A 15838-nucleotide genomic window follows, 5' to 3' on the forward strand; every position below is an offset into this window, starting at 1 on the left:
AAAACACAAGATTACAAGTCCAGGGGCTGGGGATATGGCCTAGTGGCAAGAGAGCTTGCCTCGTATACATGAGGCCCTGGGTTCAATTCCCCAGCACCACATATACAGAAAACGGCCAGAAGTGGCGCTGTGGCTCAAGTGGCAGAGTGCTAGCCTTGAGCAAAAGGAAGCCAGGGACAGTGCTCAGGCCCTGAGCCCAAGGCCCAGGACTGGCCAAAAAAAAAAAAAAAAAAAGATTACAAGTCTGGCACTGGTAGCCTTATACTTGTAATCTTAGCTACCCAGCAGGTTGAGATCTGAGGATTTTATTCCAAGCTAGCCTGGGCAGGAAAGGCTGTGAGATTCTTATCTCCAATTAACCTCCAGAAAAAGTTGAAATGGAGTTGTGGCTCAACGTGGTAGAGTGCTAGCCTTGAACAAAAGAGCTCAGGGACAGTACCAGGCCCCAAATTCAAGCCCCACTACCAACAAAAAGACAAAAAAATAAGATTACAGGGAATTTAATGGTATGAGAAGATTACAGGGAATTTAATGCTATGAGAGGCAGGGCAGAACACCAACAGGCTAGTTGTATTAGAGTGGGGATGACTTCACTTTTGATTTAAAAACAAATTATTGATGTACATACAGACCTGGAATATCATATACCAAAATGTCAACAGTAGTACTCCTGTCTAGTAGTGAAATACTCTTCCCTTTGTTTTTTGTATTTTCCCAAACACAATTATTTCTGAAACAAATAAACAGTACTGAAGAAAGACAGTCATCATTAAATGCCAGGAGTTAGGAATGCAGGCAGCTAGGCCCGGCATCAGCAGTCAAGAGTCTACAACGCAAGTCTGGGTGGTCAACTCCAGAAGTGAGGCAAAGTTTGTTCCCTCTCCCACAATTCCTTGTGTCCACATTTGATGTTCTGTGGAGTTACACATAATGGAACTCTATAAAGGTAAAAGACACAGCAGCACAAAGCTGCTAGCCATCTTGCTCTCGTGTCTCTGTGGATTGTTGGGGTTTGGACACCCCCTTTCTCCCCCCACGGGGAGAATGGTAACCACAAACTCTATGAAAGAGCACTCAGCCTGGCCCTCCGCCAGCGGAAGGCCAAAGGCGTGCTCACATGGGCAAGCGCTAAGTTGAGGAAGGGTTGCTGATGCCTCCCCTCCCCCCAGTCCCCCCACATGTTACCAAGGGCGGAGGCAAAAAGGAAGGCATCAGGGACACGCTGCGGTGGTGGGAAGCGTCTCAAAGACTTTAATATGGAAGGGCACTTATATAGAAGTAATGGCGGGAAAGAAAGGGGGCTGGCCAAAGGGCCAGTCATAGGCTAGGGATCACGTTCATCAAGTGACCTCACGAAACTTCCCTTTGTGGGCGGGACAACCCCATCATGGTGGCACCCACGTGTTCACCTCCCAAGGGGTGGAGGCCAGAAGGTGGGAGGGACTTCCATTGTCCCAAAGCTGGGCAGCCTTCCCAAGGCCATAATAATCCCCAACATCTCCCCCTTTTTGTTTTTTTTCAATGAGCAGGGGATGCTGTAAACACATGGCATGTGTGGGCATAAGGCAAATGCTGACATAAGATCTGTGGGGCCCCTTCCACAAAACTGGGGTGAGGGGTAGGTAAGAGTCCATCCGTCTGGCTAGGTCCAGAAGTCGGAATCCTCAGCTGGTTTCTGCCAAGTGCAGGAAGGTGCCCTCTTTTGCTGGTGAGGTAGAAGCTGAAACTCTGGCATTCCCGGCAGTTCACAGTAGCTGATAACTCAAACATAAGTGATTAGTGAAACATTCTTTCATATAAACATTGAAGCCAAGGTGCTAAGCCTTTGCGTTTACTTTTTTAAATATTTCTCTCATAAAACATTGGGGTTGAGTGTCAATACCCTCAGCTCCTATTTTTTTCCAACAGGACTCCCCAAGTCTAGCAGCAGGGGGAGAGGAAAGGAAGAAGCATGGTGCAAAATTCCTTTAGTTTCTTTGTGTGACGCTGTAGGCAGTATTGCCCCAGCAAAACATTGAGCCATGAGACGCTCAAGAAGGAATCTAGAAAGCAAACAAGGAAAGGAAGCTTGGTTGCCTCCTACCGTAGGCAGTCCTACTTTCCATGAGCCATGAGATGCTCAAGAAGGAATCTAGAAAGCAAACAAGGAAAGGAAGCTTGGTTGCCTCCTACCGTAGGCGGTCCTACTTTCCATATTTTCATGGGAGAGCAGAAGTCCAACATGGTCCTCCTTTTCCTGGAGAGAACAAGAAAACATTTCTCCAGAGCGGGTGCTCTGGGTTTAGTTTTCCAATCTGGAAAAACACATATACTGTACTCCATCCCACACTGATTCGGGATGATTTAAAATTTCTGGATAATTAACATAAGCATAACTAATCCTGGGGAATACCCCCCCTTTTGTTTTTTAAAATTATGACACCGGCGGCCACCAGGCAGGGAGTATGGATGGAGGTCTCGTCTTCTGTAGCTACTTCCTGCTGTCAAGGGGGCGACGTAAATCAAGGGCCCCTGGTCAGCCTGGCAGTCCGGTGTAGCTGGCAAAAAGTCCCCATCATTACCATGAGTATGGTCACTAGGGCCAGAGAGTGCTATGGTTTTCTCCAGCCCCCCCCTGAGTCTTTGGGCATACCCAGAAGTTTCCAAGGCTGGTGCCTCCAGGGTTCAGGCCTGTGTTAGGGTGACGACTGTGAACGGCAAATTCCCCATTGGTGATCTCAGCAAGAGATGTTATTCTGTCAAAAGACACTTTTGAAAAGGTCAGGCAAAGTATCGACAAGTTCTCAGAGCTGGTTGGCATGAATGGCATAGAACACACCCTGGGCATAAGCCAGGAACAGTTCCCTTTTGGAGCATAAACCCAATTGTAAAGTGAACAAGTAAGGAGAAACGACTGAAAGAAGTGGTTAATGATAGAAAACTGGTTTGGCATAGCCAGTCAGAGGCAAAAAAAAAAATAAAAAAAATAAATATATATATACACCTATATACAACTGGCAGAAAAGAAGGAAATGGACAGGAATTATCTCTCTCGATTTCCCGGCTCTGATCCATTTTGAAAGGGTGAAACAAGGCAGCTCCCTTTAGGATAATATGGCACCATTCTCCTCTCACTCCACTCCACCTTTCCGTCTCCTGGACTGGCTAAGTCCCAGGAATTTTAACGTTTGTGGCTGGAATTGCATTTTCCCATCCGCGTTTGAACTCGGGGCCTGAGCACTGTCCATGAGCACTTTTGCTCAAGGCTAGTGCTCTACCACTTGAGTCACGGTGCTGCTTCAGCCTTTTGCTCGCTCTCTGTGGTTGAGCTCTCAATCTGGCTCTTTGCTGTTAACTGGAGGTGGGATTTTGGAGAGATTTTTTCCTTTTGCCCGGGCTGGCTTTGAACTATCCAGGGAGTCATAGTCCTACAAGCCCTTTTTATTCCCAATTGAGCAACAAGGAAAAAACACAACAGAGATAATCCATTTGTAACTCGTTGAGAACTGACCAAAAACTGCTTGTGAAGGTTTGGCTATAACACTTAGAGAACATGAGATTTACATGCCATCAACTTGAATCACGCCATTGAATCCCACTGGCAAGTGAAAGAGAACACAGATAAATGACAACCAAGGGCAAAGGGTTAAAGCATTGTGGAATCCTCAGTCTCGGAAGTGGCTGCGTCCCTCATCCCCATTTGGCAAGTTCCATGCCATGCGATGGGGAACTCTAGGCAAGGCTGCAGTGGCATCTCTGGATAGACTCACGTCTTGCTCTGGGTTGCCTGCAAAATTTCTATATAGATTGGTTAGGGTGTTCAAAATTTTTTCAGCATTTCTGGCTCTGGTATATCGATGCCCTTCTGGTTTAAGCAGGGTGAAAAGACTTTTTTAATCACAAAATTCAAAGACTTTCTTAATCACAAAATTTTACCTGGCTAGCTGTGACCACTAACATGACTATGGTGATTTAACCTGGAGTAACTGTTAGGATGGAACTACTCACATCCTCACAAGGCTCATAAATCATTCGAGCAGCTTCCAATGGGAGAGAGAGCAAAGAATCATTAGTAGTGAAACCAGGCAGTTTGGGAACAGACTGTGGTGGCAGCTTCCCGTATCCATGGGCTGCCACCGTCCATGCGGCTAGCACATCTGTCCACCTGTATCCTATAAAGCAATATATTAATCCTGGGTCAGGAAAGTTGAGGTTAATAGTCACATTTGTATGAAGCAATCCCAATTCCTTGATCTTGAGAGTTTATGAGAACACAGGAGAGAAAAATGGGAAGGTAAAATCTTAATTTATGCCAAAGAGTTAAGACTAGATGCACACTTAACTTTTAACACACTGAATATAAAATAACATGCTGATTTTATACCATTGTGCTTTTACCACATGCTGCATATTTGAACCTTATGGAAACACACTGAATATAAAATAACATACTGGTGTACTTTTACCACATGTTGCATATTTGAACCTTATGGAAATTTTTATAGGCACCTTTATTTGCATCGAATATTGGGATGAAAACCTATTGTTATGCTTTCAAATCTTACCAACAACCACACGTGCGCACGCACACACACACACACACAAAAATACCTGAGCGCTCTTTAAAATTGCTTTGATTGGCCATTTAATTTTTTTGGAATTCCAGTGGCAAATGGTATTAATTTGCCCATAATAGAACCACGTGGTTGAATAAAAAACAAAAGGGAAACCTGTTAATTACACACTCCCAACATGACAATTTTAAAATCACAGTGGACAAGCAAACCCTTTTATCCATCTAGAAAAACTCCAGTTGATTTCATATCTTTGAACTGGTAAACATGGAAGTTCAATCAAATTACCTATTGTTGTATCAAAACTCTTTGTTTTCCTTTTAATATTCCATTTTAGTTTATAATTTGAGACTTTCCTGGTTCCAACCCCGTCTGCAGCTGTAAGTCTGACACAGAGAGAAAACGTGCAGGCAAGCACAGCGGGGTGCTTGCCTCTCTCAGCTGCAGCGCAATCGCCCAGCCCAGGGGAGTCTGGCATGCCCCTCACCTGGGGGGAATGAGTGGGGCCCCGCCTCCAATATGGCGTGCCCCATTGTGCTCCACGTGTGTGTTAAGTCAGAGAAATCAGGATTCAACCAACTCACCCTAATTTCTGAGCTTAACGACCATCGGCGGGCATAAAGCAGTTTGCCGGGCTGCAGCAGGTCCAGCCACTCCGGGGCTGCTGCCGCCGCTGCTGCCACCCACGCATCCCAACTGGGACGCCGGCCCATGGCCTAAACTGCACGCCACGCCTTTTTTTTTTTTTAACTCTATCCGCAGGCTGGGGCTGCAGGCAAGCTGCTGGCTCCAGCCCAGCCACTGTAAATACAAGCCTGGCCAAAGCAGCAGCGATCCCCAATGCTCTGCCGCCGCCATGCCACAGCTTCCCACATGGCGGAACCGCGCTTCCGCCACGCCGTGCTCGGCCCGCCACACTCGGCTGCCCAAATGCTACCGCAAAAGACGCCTGGTGCCGCCCGGGGCCACGCGAGCCCCAGCGCACGCAGCTCGCAAACCTGGGGCTGCGCAGAGCCCAGTGTACTCACGCTCAGCCCGCGCAAGCCAAACCGCTCCGGCGCTCGGCCACCCACTGCTTCTCAAGCACCACTGCCGGTGCCTGCCGCCATCTGGCCCGGGGTGCGCAGAGCAGAACCAACCCCAGCCCGGGGTCACCGTCCTCTCACTCCGGCATTGACACGTTTCCGCGCGCCGCCTGGCGCCAAATCGCCACGGCGGGGCAACTCTCTGGCCGCGTCCCGCGAGCCCATGTCTGGCCTGTCTTGTCTCCATGCTTCTGCCCCGTCTGGATGGGCAGGACCCTCCTCTAAAACCCTACTTAGCACAATTCTGTGGGGATACTGTACCCCGAACTTCTCGGCCGTACGATTCGAGCCCCACATTGGGCGCCATTATGTTGGGGTTTGGACACCCCCTTTCTCCCCCCACGGGGAGAATGGTAACCACAAACTCTATGAAAGAGCACTCAGCCTGGCCCTCCGCCAGCGGAAGGCCAAAGGCGTGCTCACATGGGCAAGCGCTAAGTTGAGGAAGGGTTGCTGATGCCTCCCCTCCCCCCAGTCCCCCCACATGTTACCAAGGGCGGAGGCGAAAAGGAAGGCATCAGGGACACGCTGCGGTGGTGGGAAGCGTCTCAAAGACTTTAATATGGAAGGGCACTTATATAGAAGTAATGGCGGGAAAGAAAGGGGGCTGGCCAAAGGGCCAGTCATAGGCTAGGGATCACGTTCATCAAGTGACAGTGGATGACACTGTTTAAGACCCACCAAAATCAAGGGCTCATATCAAATTGTAGACTTCTGTTTTCCCTGACCTCTGTTCATTTGCCTGTCACGACACAGTGTTTCAGTTGTTTTCCACAACAGATTTGTTTGATTATTCCAGTGCCTCGCCTTTTAAAAGGGTAGTAGAATATGCACTCTCTCATGGTAGCTTTTCCTTATATCTCATAATGTTTCGAAAGCACTATGTTCCAGTGTCTGTTTCTTTATTATCAGGGATAGCATTTGATGGGTCACTCACATAGTCTTTGGGATGGACATCTGGGCTTTGCTTTCACCTTTGGGCTACTATGAGTAAAGTGGCTATGAATCCTAGCCTTTCTGGGGACATGGCTTCCTTCCCTCTTGAGTTAGCATTGTGCGTTTCTGCATGTCACTTCCTATGCAAGTAACCATACTGATACATAATAATGTTCATTACTTTTTAGAGATATTGACTTTCACATAAGTAAGAAACAGGCAAAATATAAACATTCAAAAGATGGAAAAATAGGCCTCTTCCTACCATATATATGTATACATACATTTATATATACACCTATAGGTATAGATATGTGTGTCATATCTATAAAGAGACACACATATATATAGAGGAACATAAGTATATATACACAATTAGTATATAACACTACATATATATTTATATACAGTTTTATATATTATATGTAACATACATGTATATACACGTCACATGTAAAGTTATATATATGTATCTATAGCTTTTTGGTGGTGTTGAGATTTGAACTCAATGTCTCATTGAACTATAGTCTATTTCCACCTATGCCCTTTCCCATTTTCAGACATCTTTCCCCAATTTTAGTGATTCCTGTTAGAAATAAAGCATACACTGACCAGAATACAACTATGTAAATGGTGACGCAGCTCACACATTGTTCTACACTGATCTTCCAGGCCATGTGTCTAGTACTCATTCAGTGCTTCTGTGTACAGAACTGTGAAAGACTGGGTACCCATGGCTCATCTAATCCCAGATACTCAGGAGGCTGAGCTTTCAGAATCATGATTCAAAGCCAGGCCAGGCAAACAAATCCATGAGAATCTATCTTATTTCCAAATAACCAGCAAATGTCAGAAGTACAGGAGTGGTTAAAGTGATAGAGTAACAGCTGTGGGTTAAAAAAAAAAAAAAGCCAAACAAGAGCCTGAGTCCCTGGGTCCAAATCCTAGTACTGACACAAAAATAAACAGTTACACAAACAAATAAGCCTAATCTAGTAATAAGAGCACAGGTGTTAATAGGCATCTGTATCAAGTTTGAGATGCCCATAGATGTGAGAAAATGGCAGCAGCCATTGCTGTGAATATTTGGGAAGCAGGGGGCAATCATCATCACCAATGGTCCTTCCAGAGAGGGTGGCTATGCATGTGTCTTTCCTATTTCACTTGGCTCCTGTGCTGTTTGGATGGTTTTGCAGCCCCTCACTTTCATAATCAGGAGAAGATAATATTTGTATCTCCAGAGAAAGCTGAAGCATATATAAAAGAACATAAATATCCTGGGCAGCCACTGTTGTGTAGCAGAATTGTGGCTGTGTGGGACTTATGCCCCAGAATAGTGTCCTTGTCGGGCTCACCTTCTACACGACAGTGAATTTGCCAAGGTTTCAAGCAGACACAAGTACAGACTCTCTTCCCTCCCCCTACTTGTGACAAAGCTCAAAGTCAAAAACTCAGTAACTGTTCACATCTGAAATTAGGCTCTTAAGTTTTCTTGACATAAGTCTATATTAACAGTGAAATTATTTGTTTAATCTATTCCTGAAAACAAAACCTCATTTTTTAGGTGTTTTGCTTTTATTTTTATTTATTTTTTGATGGTCCTGGGACTTGAAATGTAGGGCCTGAGTGCTATTCCTGAGCCTTTCTGTGCTCAAGGCTAGCGCTCTACCCCTTGAGCCACAGCACCACTTCCAGCTTTTTTGAGTAGTTTATTGGAAATAAGAGTCTACTGGAGACTTTTCTACCCGGGCTGGCTTCAAATCGTAATCCTTAGATCTCAGCCTCCTGAGTAGCTAGGATTACAGGCGTGAGCCATCAATGTGCAACAAAAGCTTTTAAATATTAATCGAAGCCTTTCCCACAATGCTGATAGGCATTCTATATCCATATACACTGGGTATATTTCTAGTTATCTAAAGTTTTATTTTAAATAAATACAATCTCCTGTCTAGCCTAAAATTTTCCTTTTGTGAAAACTTATACTGCATTAAAGTCTTTGAGCTTTCCAAAGTAATAAACAGATTACATTAGACTAATAGCTTATTTCTGAAATCTGACATAGAGAGAAACTCTACGTGGGGAAGCAACATGCTGTTCACCAGGGCTTGAACGCAAGACCTTAATCTCTTGCTTGGCTTGTTTGCTCACAGTTGAAGCTCTATCACTTCAACCATGCCTCTAATTCAGTATTTTGTTGGTTATTGGAAATGGAATCTGATGGACATTTCTGTAAGGGGGGGGGGAGGAGGGGGAGAAGGCTTTGATCTGTGATCCTGTAGGTCTCAGCCTCCTGAGTAGCTAGGAATAACAGGTGTGAGCTACCAGTACGGTGCTTAACACATTTACTGTTTCTAGAGTTTCACTCCTGACCAGCTCTGTGCATTGTGACAGAGCTGCTTTCTCTGCTCCGGCCATTTCTACCAAAAGCTCTTCCTTTTTTCTTAGAATTTCAAGAGTAGAATTACTCTGAACATACTACTTTTAAGAAGTGGTACTAGATTGTTGTAGGTGGTCCACACTTGCAGTCTAGCTACTCAGGAGGCTGAGATCTGAGGATTATGGTTCAAAACCAGCCCAGGCAGGAAATTCTGTGAGACTCTTATTTACAATTAACCACTAAGAAGCAAGAAGTGAAGCTGGGTTCAGTGGTGGAGTACTAGCCCTGATCTAGAAAGCTCAGGGACAGTTCCCAAGCCCTGAGTTCAAGTCCCAGGACAGGAGAAAAAAAATTGTGTCTGTCCCTTACATGGCAATATCTCCTTAAATAAAGACTTGCTCTTTTTAAAGAAATATTTTGACTTTTCTTTGTTGAAGTAGAAAAGTGAAGGAGTGTGAAACAGATGCTGAAGCACTAGGCAGAAGTTCCCCAAGGCCATACTTAAACAAAACAAAACAACCCAACAAACCTTAAGTATGGAGGTACTTAACTAGATCTAACTTTGGTGAAATATTAACATAAAGAAACATTGTTACCCTACTATACAATTTGCAAGAGTATAATTACAGGCTTTCTTCTTATTTTAATTAGTTCAGCCTTTTATCTCCAGTTTAGATACAAAGAAAGCAAGGTGCTATGAGGTCTCAGGGACCAGGTGCAAATTGTGAATCCTCTTTTTGCAACCCAGAACTCATTGTTGAGTATGAGTTTTTGTTGCATGTAAGAAGGAACATGATTGCTACAATAGTTGACAATGATGGGGGTTTGTTAACTCATGCAGGTTGGCTCTGAGAATAAAGTTGATGTAAAAGCTTAAAAAAGAAAAAGAAAGTGAGGTGCAGGGTTTGATACCTTGTTGGGGTCAGGGCTAAGTGGCAGAGCTAGAATCCCCCATCCAGGTGGTGTGCTTTCTGAGTTCTGCACCTTCACTAGCTAAACCCTGCTTTCCTTAAGTCTAAATCTGCAGTCCTCTGGCCTCTCTCACAGCTTTCCTGAGGTACTGCCGAGAAAATGCCAATGTCACATGTACAAAAGCGAATTTCTAATCACCCACATGTCAATAAGTGGTTCAAACCTTTACCAATTAGGAAAAAATGAAACAAGTAACAGAAAATAAAGGATGGCTGGTTTTAAGTATTCATCTTCATATACTCAATGTTTTAAAGTGTCTCTCAAAGGCAAATGAATTTCATGTTCTTCTCATGAATGACCTTAAATTACTTGTTTATTTTCATATTAGCAAAATGTTAGGATTTGAGTGCTTATCTTACTAGTATTAGTCTTTACTGTAGCATTAAAACAACAGAAAAACTTTCTGGCTGGTCATTAATGGCTCATGTCTTCAATCCTAGCTATTCAGGAGATTGAAACCTAAAAATCAAGATTCAAAGCCAGCGTTGGCAAATCTAAAAGACTCTGATCTCCAACTCGCCAGCAAAAAACTAGAAGTGGGGTGTGTGGCTCAAGTATTTTTTTGGAAGTGGAATCTAGTGGACTTTTCTGTCCAGTCTGTCTTTGAACTCTAGTTCTCCAGATTTCAGCCTCCTAAGCAGCTCAGGAAGACAGATGTTAGCCACAAGCTCCCCACTAAGTCAGTTATTTTTTGGTCAGAATTTATAGGCAATTTGCATAACAATTTTCATTGTGAAGATGGCTCTAATAAGGATAGCTTCATTCTTGGGAGATTCAGTTCAGAGAGACTTTTGCCTAAAATGATTTAATAAAGAAAAGAAATTGTTCTTTTTTATATATATATTTTTTTATTATTAATTGAACATAAATTTTTTTACAAGGTGTTGTGCAAAGAGGGTGCAGTTACATAGTAGGGCAGTGTGTACATTTCTTGTGATATCTTACAACCTGTTTTTCCATCCCTTGTCTAGGTCAGGTAGACCCATATGCAATATACAGTGTATCAAGCACATATACAGTGTTCACAGACTTGGTCTCTACTGTCTCTCCGTCTCCCTTTGTTAACAGTCATATATCAGGGAGATCATGCCCCTTTGTTTTCTGTGTTCTAGGCTTGTCTCACTCAACATTATTTGTTTGAGTTCTGACCATTTCCCTGCGAATAACAATATTTCACCATTCCTAATCGCTATGTAGTATTCCATTGTGTATAAGTACCATATTTTTTGGATCCATTCGTCTGTGGAGGGGCATCTGGGTTGTTTCCATATTTTGGCTATTGTGAATTGTGCCGCGATAAACATGGAAGTACAAATGTCTTTTTGATATCTTGGGTTTTGCTGTTTAGGATAGATGCCTAGGAGTGGTATGGCTGGGTCATAGGGTAGGTCTATATTGAGCTTTTTGAGAAACCTCCATACTGTTCTCCAAAGTGGTTGTACTAATTTGCACTCCCACCAACAATGGAGAAGGGTTCCTCTTTCCCCACAACCCCTCCAGCATTTGTTGTTTCCTGAGTTCAGAGTATAGGCCATTCTAACTGGGGTGAGGTGGTATCTCAGGGTTGTTTTTATTTGCATTTCCTTTACTAGCAGGGATGTTGAGCATTTCCTCATGTGTTTCTTTGCCATTTTTATATCTTCTCTTGTGAAGTCTCTCTTTAGCTCTTTTGCCCATTTCCTAATAGGTTTATTGGGCTTGGAGGGGCTTAGTTTTTTGAGTTCTCTGTAGATGACAGATATCAGGCCTTTGTCTGTTGCTGTGCTGGTAAATATCCTTTCCCATATCGTTGGCTGTCTTTCTATTTTGGTGGCTATGACCTTAGCTGTGCAGAAACTTTTTAATTTGTAGTAGTCCCATTTGTTGAGTCTTTCCCCTATTTGTTGTGCCCCTGGGACTCTATACAGGAAGTTCCTTCCTGTGCCTATAAGTTCTAGTGTCTTTCCTACTCTGTCCTTCAGTAGTTTCAAGGATTCAGGTCTGATATTGAGGTCCTTGATCCATTTTGAGTTGATCTTGGTGCATGGTGATAGGCTTGGGTCTACTTTGAGTTTTCTGCATATGGCTGCCCACTTCTCCCAGCACCAGTAGTTGAAGAGGCTATGTTTATTCCATTGTATGTCTTTAGCTCCTTTGTCGAATATCAGTTGGCTGTAAGAGTGCGGTTTTATTTCTGGGTCTTCAATTCTAATTCACTGGTCTTCCGATCTGTTTTTATACCAATACCATGCTGTTTTTGTTATGATGGCCTTGTAGTAGAGCTTGAAGTCTGGTATGGTGATACCTCCTGCACTATTTTTTTTGCCTAGAATTTCTTTGGCTATTCTAGGTTTTTTGCTGAAGAAATTGTTCTATTTGCTACCATTTCCATTCTTTCTTCATGAGGGTTCACATTCAGATAGACTAAGTATGAAGAAGGCCTGTTGGGAAGACAGATCAATAAAGTCAGCATAAAAGGAAAAGACTCATGCTGAAAGCCCCCGCCAGCCTTCACCACTCATTCCAGGAGGCATGGCTGGGCATGCCTGTGGCTTTTCAGCTCGTCTTGCTTGTATGACTTAATGTCGTTGTGGCAGAATTGGTAACTGCGGCTTAATATATCAGAGAGCACACTTCTGCTCATTGCAGTAGTTTAAGTCAGTGACCTTGCGTCATCTGCTCCTTAGGAAAATGGTAGCTTGAGAAATAGGCATTATCCTACTTTTAGAGATGGTGGAAATAAAGGTTTTGGGCTGTTGGAAATCATTCAGCCACATCAACAGGTGATGTGGCTAGAATGCAAGAACCCTAGTGCCAGGATCTTCCAGCTCCCCTGGCTGCTGCTGTGCTTGCCTGCTTTCAATGGGCTCCACATGTGAAACAGTATTCCTTTTTTTCTTGCTGGCTATTGAGTTAGCAACGGCATTTTTACTGTTGCAAGTTTGTGAGTTATCTTGAAAAGTGTCTATCTGAAACTGGTTTTCTTTTCTTTGTCTTTTGATGTTAAGTTCCTGCTTAGTAGTCCTTGAAGACAAAGAAGGCACCATTCAGAACCAAGCAGTGAGAGGGAATACAGTAGAGGCCTCAGATGAATAAACAAGCCCCCCTGTAGCCATTCACCCTCCCCCTGGAGCTTACTCTTCTCAGGAGCCTGCTGTACTTGCCTGTCATTCTTTTGTAGTGTGTATTAATTACATCCAGGGTTTTCACTGTGGTATTTCAGATGTTCATATATTACATTTTGCTCAGAATAACCCTCCCTGTTGCTACATCAGCAAAAATGTAAAAACTGTAAAATAGCAACAGTATAGGAGGGAAAATCTGGGAGAGAGTAAAGGAAGGGATGATATTGCCCAAAAAAGAAATGTACTTATTACCTGACTTGTGAAACTGTAATCCCTCTGTGTATCACCCAGATATTAACCATAAAAATTAAAATTAATAAAAATTAAAGAAATAAGATGGTGATGGTAGCATTTAAAGTACCTTTGTGGTATAAAGTTATTAGGAACTGAGTCATGTCCCTTCTGGTGTTTGGTCACTCTGGTTGCAGCCCTGTGAGAAAGGACTGTGGGTGATTCTGGCAGCTGCAAACCAGAGCTGGGTGCTCTTTTAGAACCGTGTTAGAACAGGAGCAGACAAACAGTTATGGTCACATTTGTCAGGAGCAAAGGTTGTTAGAATTCTATTTTAAGTTCCAGTTGAGGAGCCAAACATCCTGAGCTGATTTTCTCAACCACAGAATTGTTCATGTAGATCTTCCATTTTAATTTTAAATGAAGAATAACTTTAGGAAAAACAATAATTTAAAAAAAAGACAAGTGCTAACAGGTGCATGTGGTGCATGCCATTATCCTAGCTACTCAGGAGCATCTGGCTACTTGGAGGATCTCGTTCGAAGCCAGATAGGTCAAGAAAATCTGTGGGACTCTTATCTCCAACCAGAAACCCAAAAGTGGGGCTGTGGCTCCAGTGATAGAGTGCTAGCTATTGTAAAAGAAGCTAAGGGACGGTGCCCAAGTTTTGACTGAGTTCAAGTCCCAGGACTGGCGCACGAAAACCTCACAAGTTTCTGCCATGATTTAATTTTCAGAGAATGTAAGTGGCAGTTGCTTGCATGGAATCTGTGATATAAGCCCAGGGGCTAAACTCCAGAGGCTCTTTGAGAAGCCTCCACAGAGGGACTGGTTAGAGCCTTTTAGCTACCATTCCACTGGTTGATTCTTTTCTTTTTTGTCAGTACTGGGGATTGAACTCTGGGCTTAGGCACTGTCCCTGAGCTCTTCAGCTCAAGACTAGCACTCTACCACTTGAGCCACAGCGCCACTTCCAGTTTTCTGGTGGTTAATTGGAGATAAGAGTCTCACAGACTTTCTTGTCCTGGATGGGTTTGTACCATGTTCCTCAGATCTCAGCCTCCAGAGTAGCTAGGGTTACAGGGGTGAGCCAATGGCACCAGCTTGTTGGTTAATATTAAGACCTGAATTTTCTCACATTTTTGTTGTTTGTTTGTTCTAGTGCTGGTACTGGGGCTTGAACTTATGGCCTAGGTGCTGTCTCTTAGCTTTTTTCACTTCAGGCTGGCACTCTACTGCTTGACCCACAACTCCATTTCCACATTTTAACATTTCAAAAAACAGGGATGTGTCTTTGTAAGCAGGCCTTCTCAGCATTGTGCTGTGTTTGCCCAGAAACTTTGGAATTTCTTAATCCCCATGGGATTTCAGATTCTCTAAGGGCAGTTTTTACCCTGCTTCCTGCTGTTGGCTTCATTGAAACTTTGTGGATGTTTAGGCAGTGTGAGGGTGGGGGGGGTGTGCCTCGTGGGAGAAAGTTAAGTGTTGTGGAGTTTGATATGTGAATGTTTCCTAAGTATCAGGCATTCACTGAATAAAAAAATTTAAGCTAATCAACAAAATCATATTTTTAAATGTAGGGGAAAAAAGTCTTAAGTTTCATGTTTATAGCTGTTTCTTGGGATGTCTGATAATGTCACCCACATGTTTGTCTGGAGTGTCAGTTATGTTGAAGTGATTATTGTCAGGAGCATAGGCTTGCTTTCTCAGAGCCTAAAAGACTAAATCTGAAAAACAATTGTGCTAAATAATATTCAAGTAAGCTTGTCTACCTTCACCTATATGTGGAAATCTGCTAGAACTTTGAGGACAAGTAATTTGATGAGACTTCTCACCATGGAGTTCTATGTCCAAACATTCATTGGGCATTCTTCTTGCAGTATAAAAGCTGTATCTGAAACACAAAGGTTACAAATAAATAGGGAAAGCCCTGACAAGCCTGGAACCCACATCTTTAGTCATTTATTTGTCTTTTATCCTTAAATAGTTGTGCAAAGGGGCTTCAATTTAACATGTCAGTTTATGAGAGCAATGCATTATGACCAGTGCCACTCCTTTCATCATTCTCCCCATATCTCCCCACCCCACCCATCCTCTCAATTTTCCTAGTTCCATTTTCCCATATATACATTAAATATTATGACTGCGCTCATCTGCCCTTCCTCTATCTGTTTGCCTGACTTTTGAACCCATACCGTAGTCCTCCCTTCAACACATGTCCAGCTTTCTGGTATTCATTTTTTTAAACTGTAAGTTCGTTACTCAAAGGAATTTCCCTATTAGAATCCTCTCCTTCATATATGTTTATAATATAGATCTAACTTCCACAAATGTCACTTTGAGCCTGACTTACTTCACTTAACATAATTTGTTTCCAGGTCAGTCCATTTCCTTGCAAATGACATAGTATCATTCTCCTCATGTTTCATCTCCTCATGCAGCCATCTGCCATTTACCTAAGCTTCCATGTTCTGTATCAATGAAAATATCGTATTTCCATACATACGTTTTAGTGAAAACTTGCCCTCAGGGGACTCAGTGCACACTCAGCGCACATTGTCCTGGCTGTTAGGACTGCTA

General features: G+C 43.3%; 1 protein-coding gene and 1 pseudogene across 2 annotated transcripts in view; both read left to right on the top strand.

Annotated features, from left to right (window-relative positions):
* Positions 1-15838, top strand: part of Sec24d (SEC24 homolog D, COPII coat complex component) — a 90094-nt gene that overhangs the window by 28100 nt on the left and 46156 nt on the right. The window lies entirely within an intron of this gene.
* LOC125341733 lies at positions 9644-9746 on the top strand (annotated as a pseudogene).

Source organism: Perognathus longimembris, chromosome 24, assembly GCF_023159225.1.
Source record: "Perognathus longimembris pacificus isolate PPM17 chromosome 24, ASM2315922v1, whole genome shotgun sequence".
In the NCBI taxonomy this organism is placed as follows: Eukaryota; Metazoa; Chordata; class Mammalia; order Rodentia; family Heteromyidae; genus Perognathus; species Perognathus longimembris.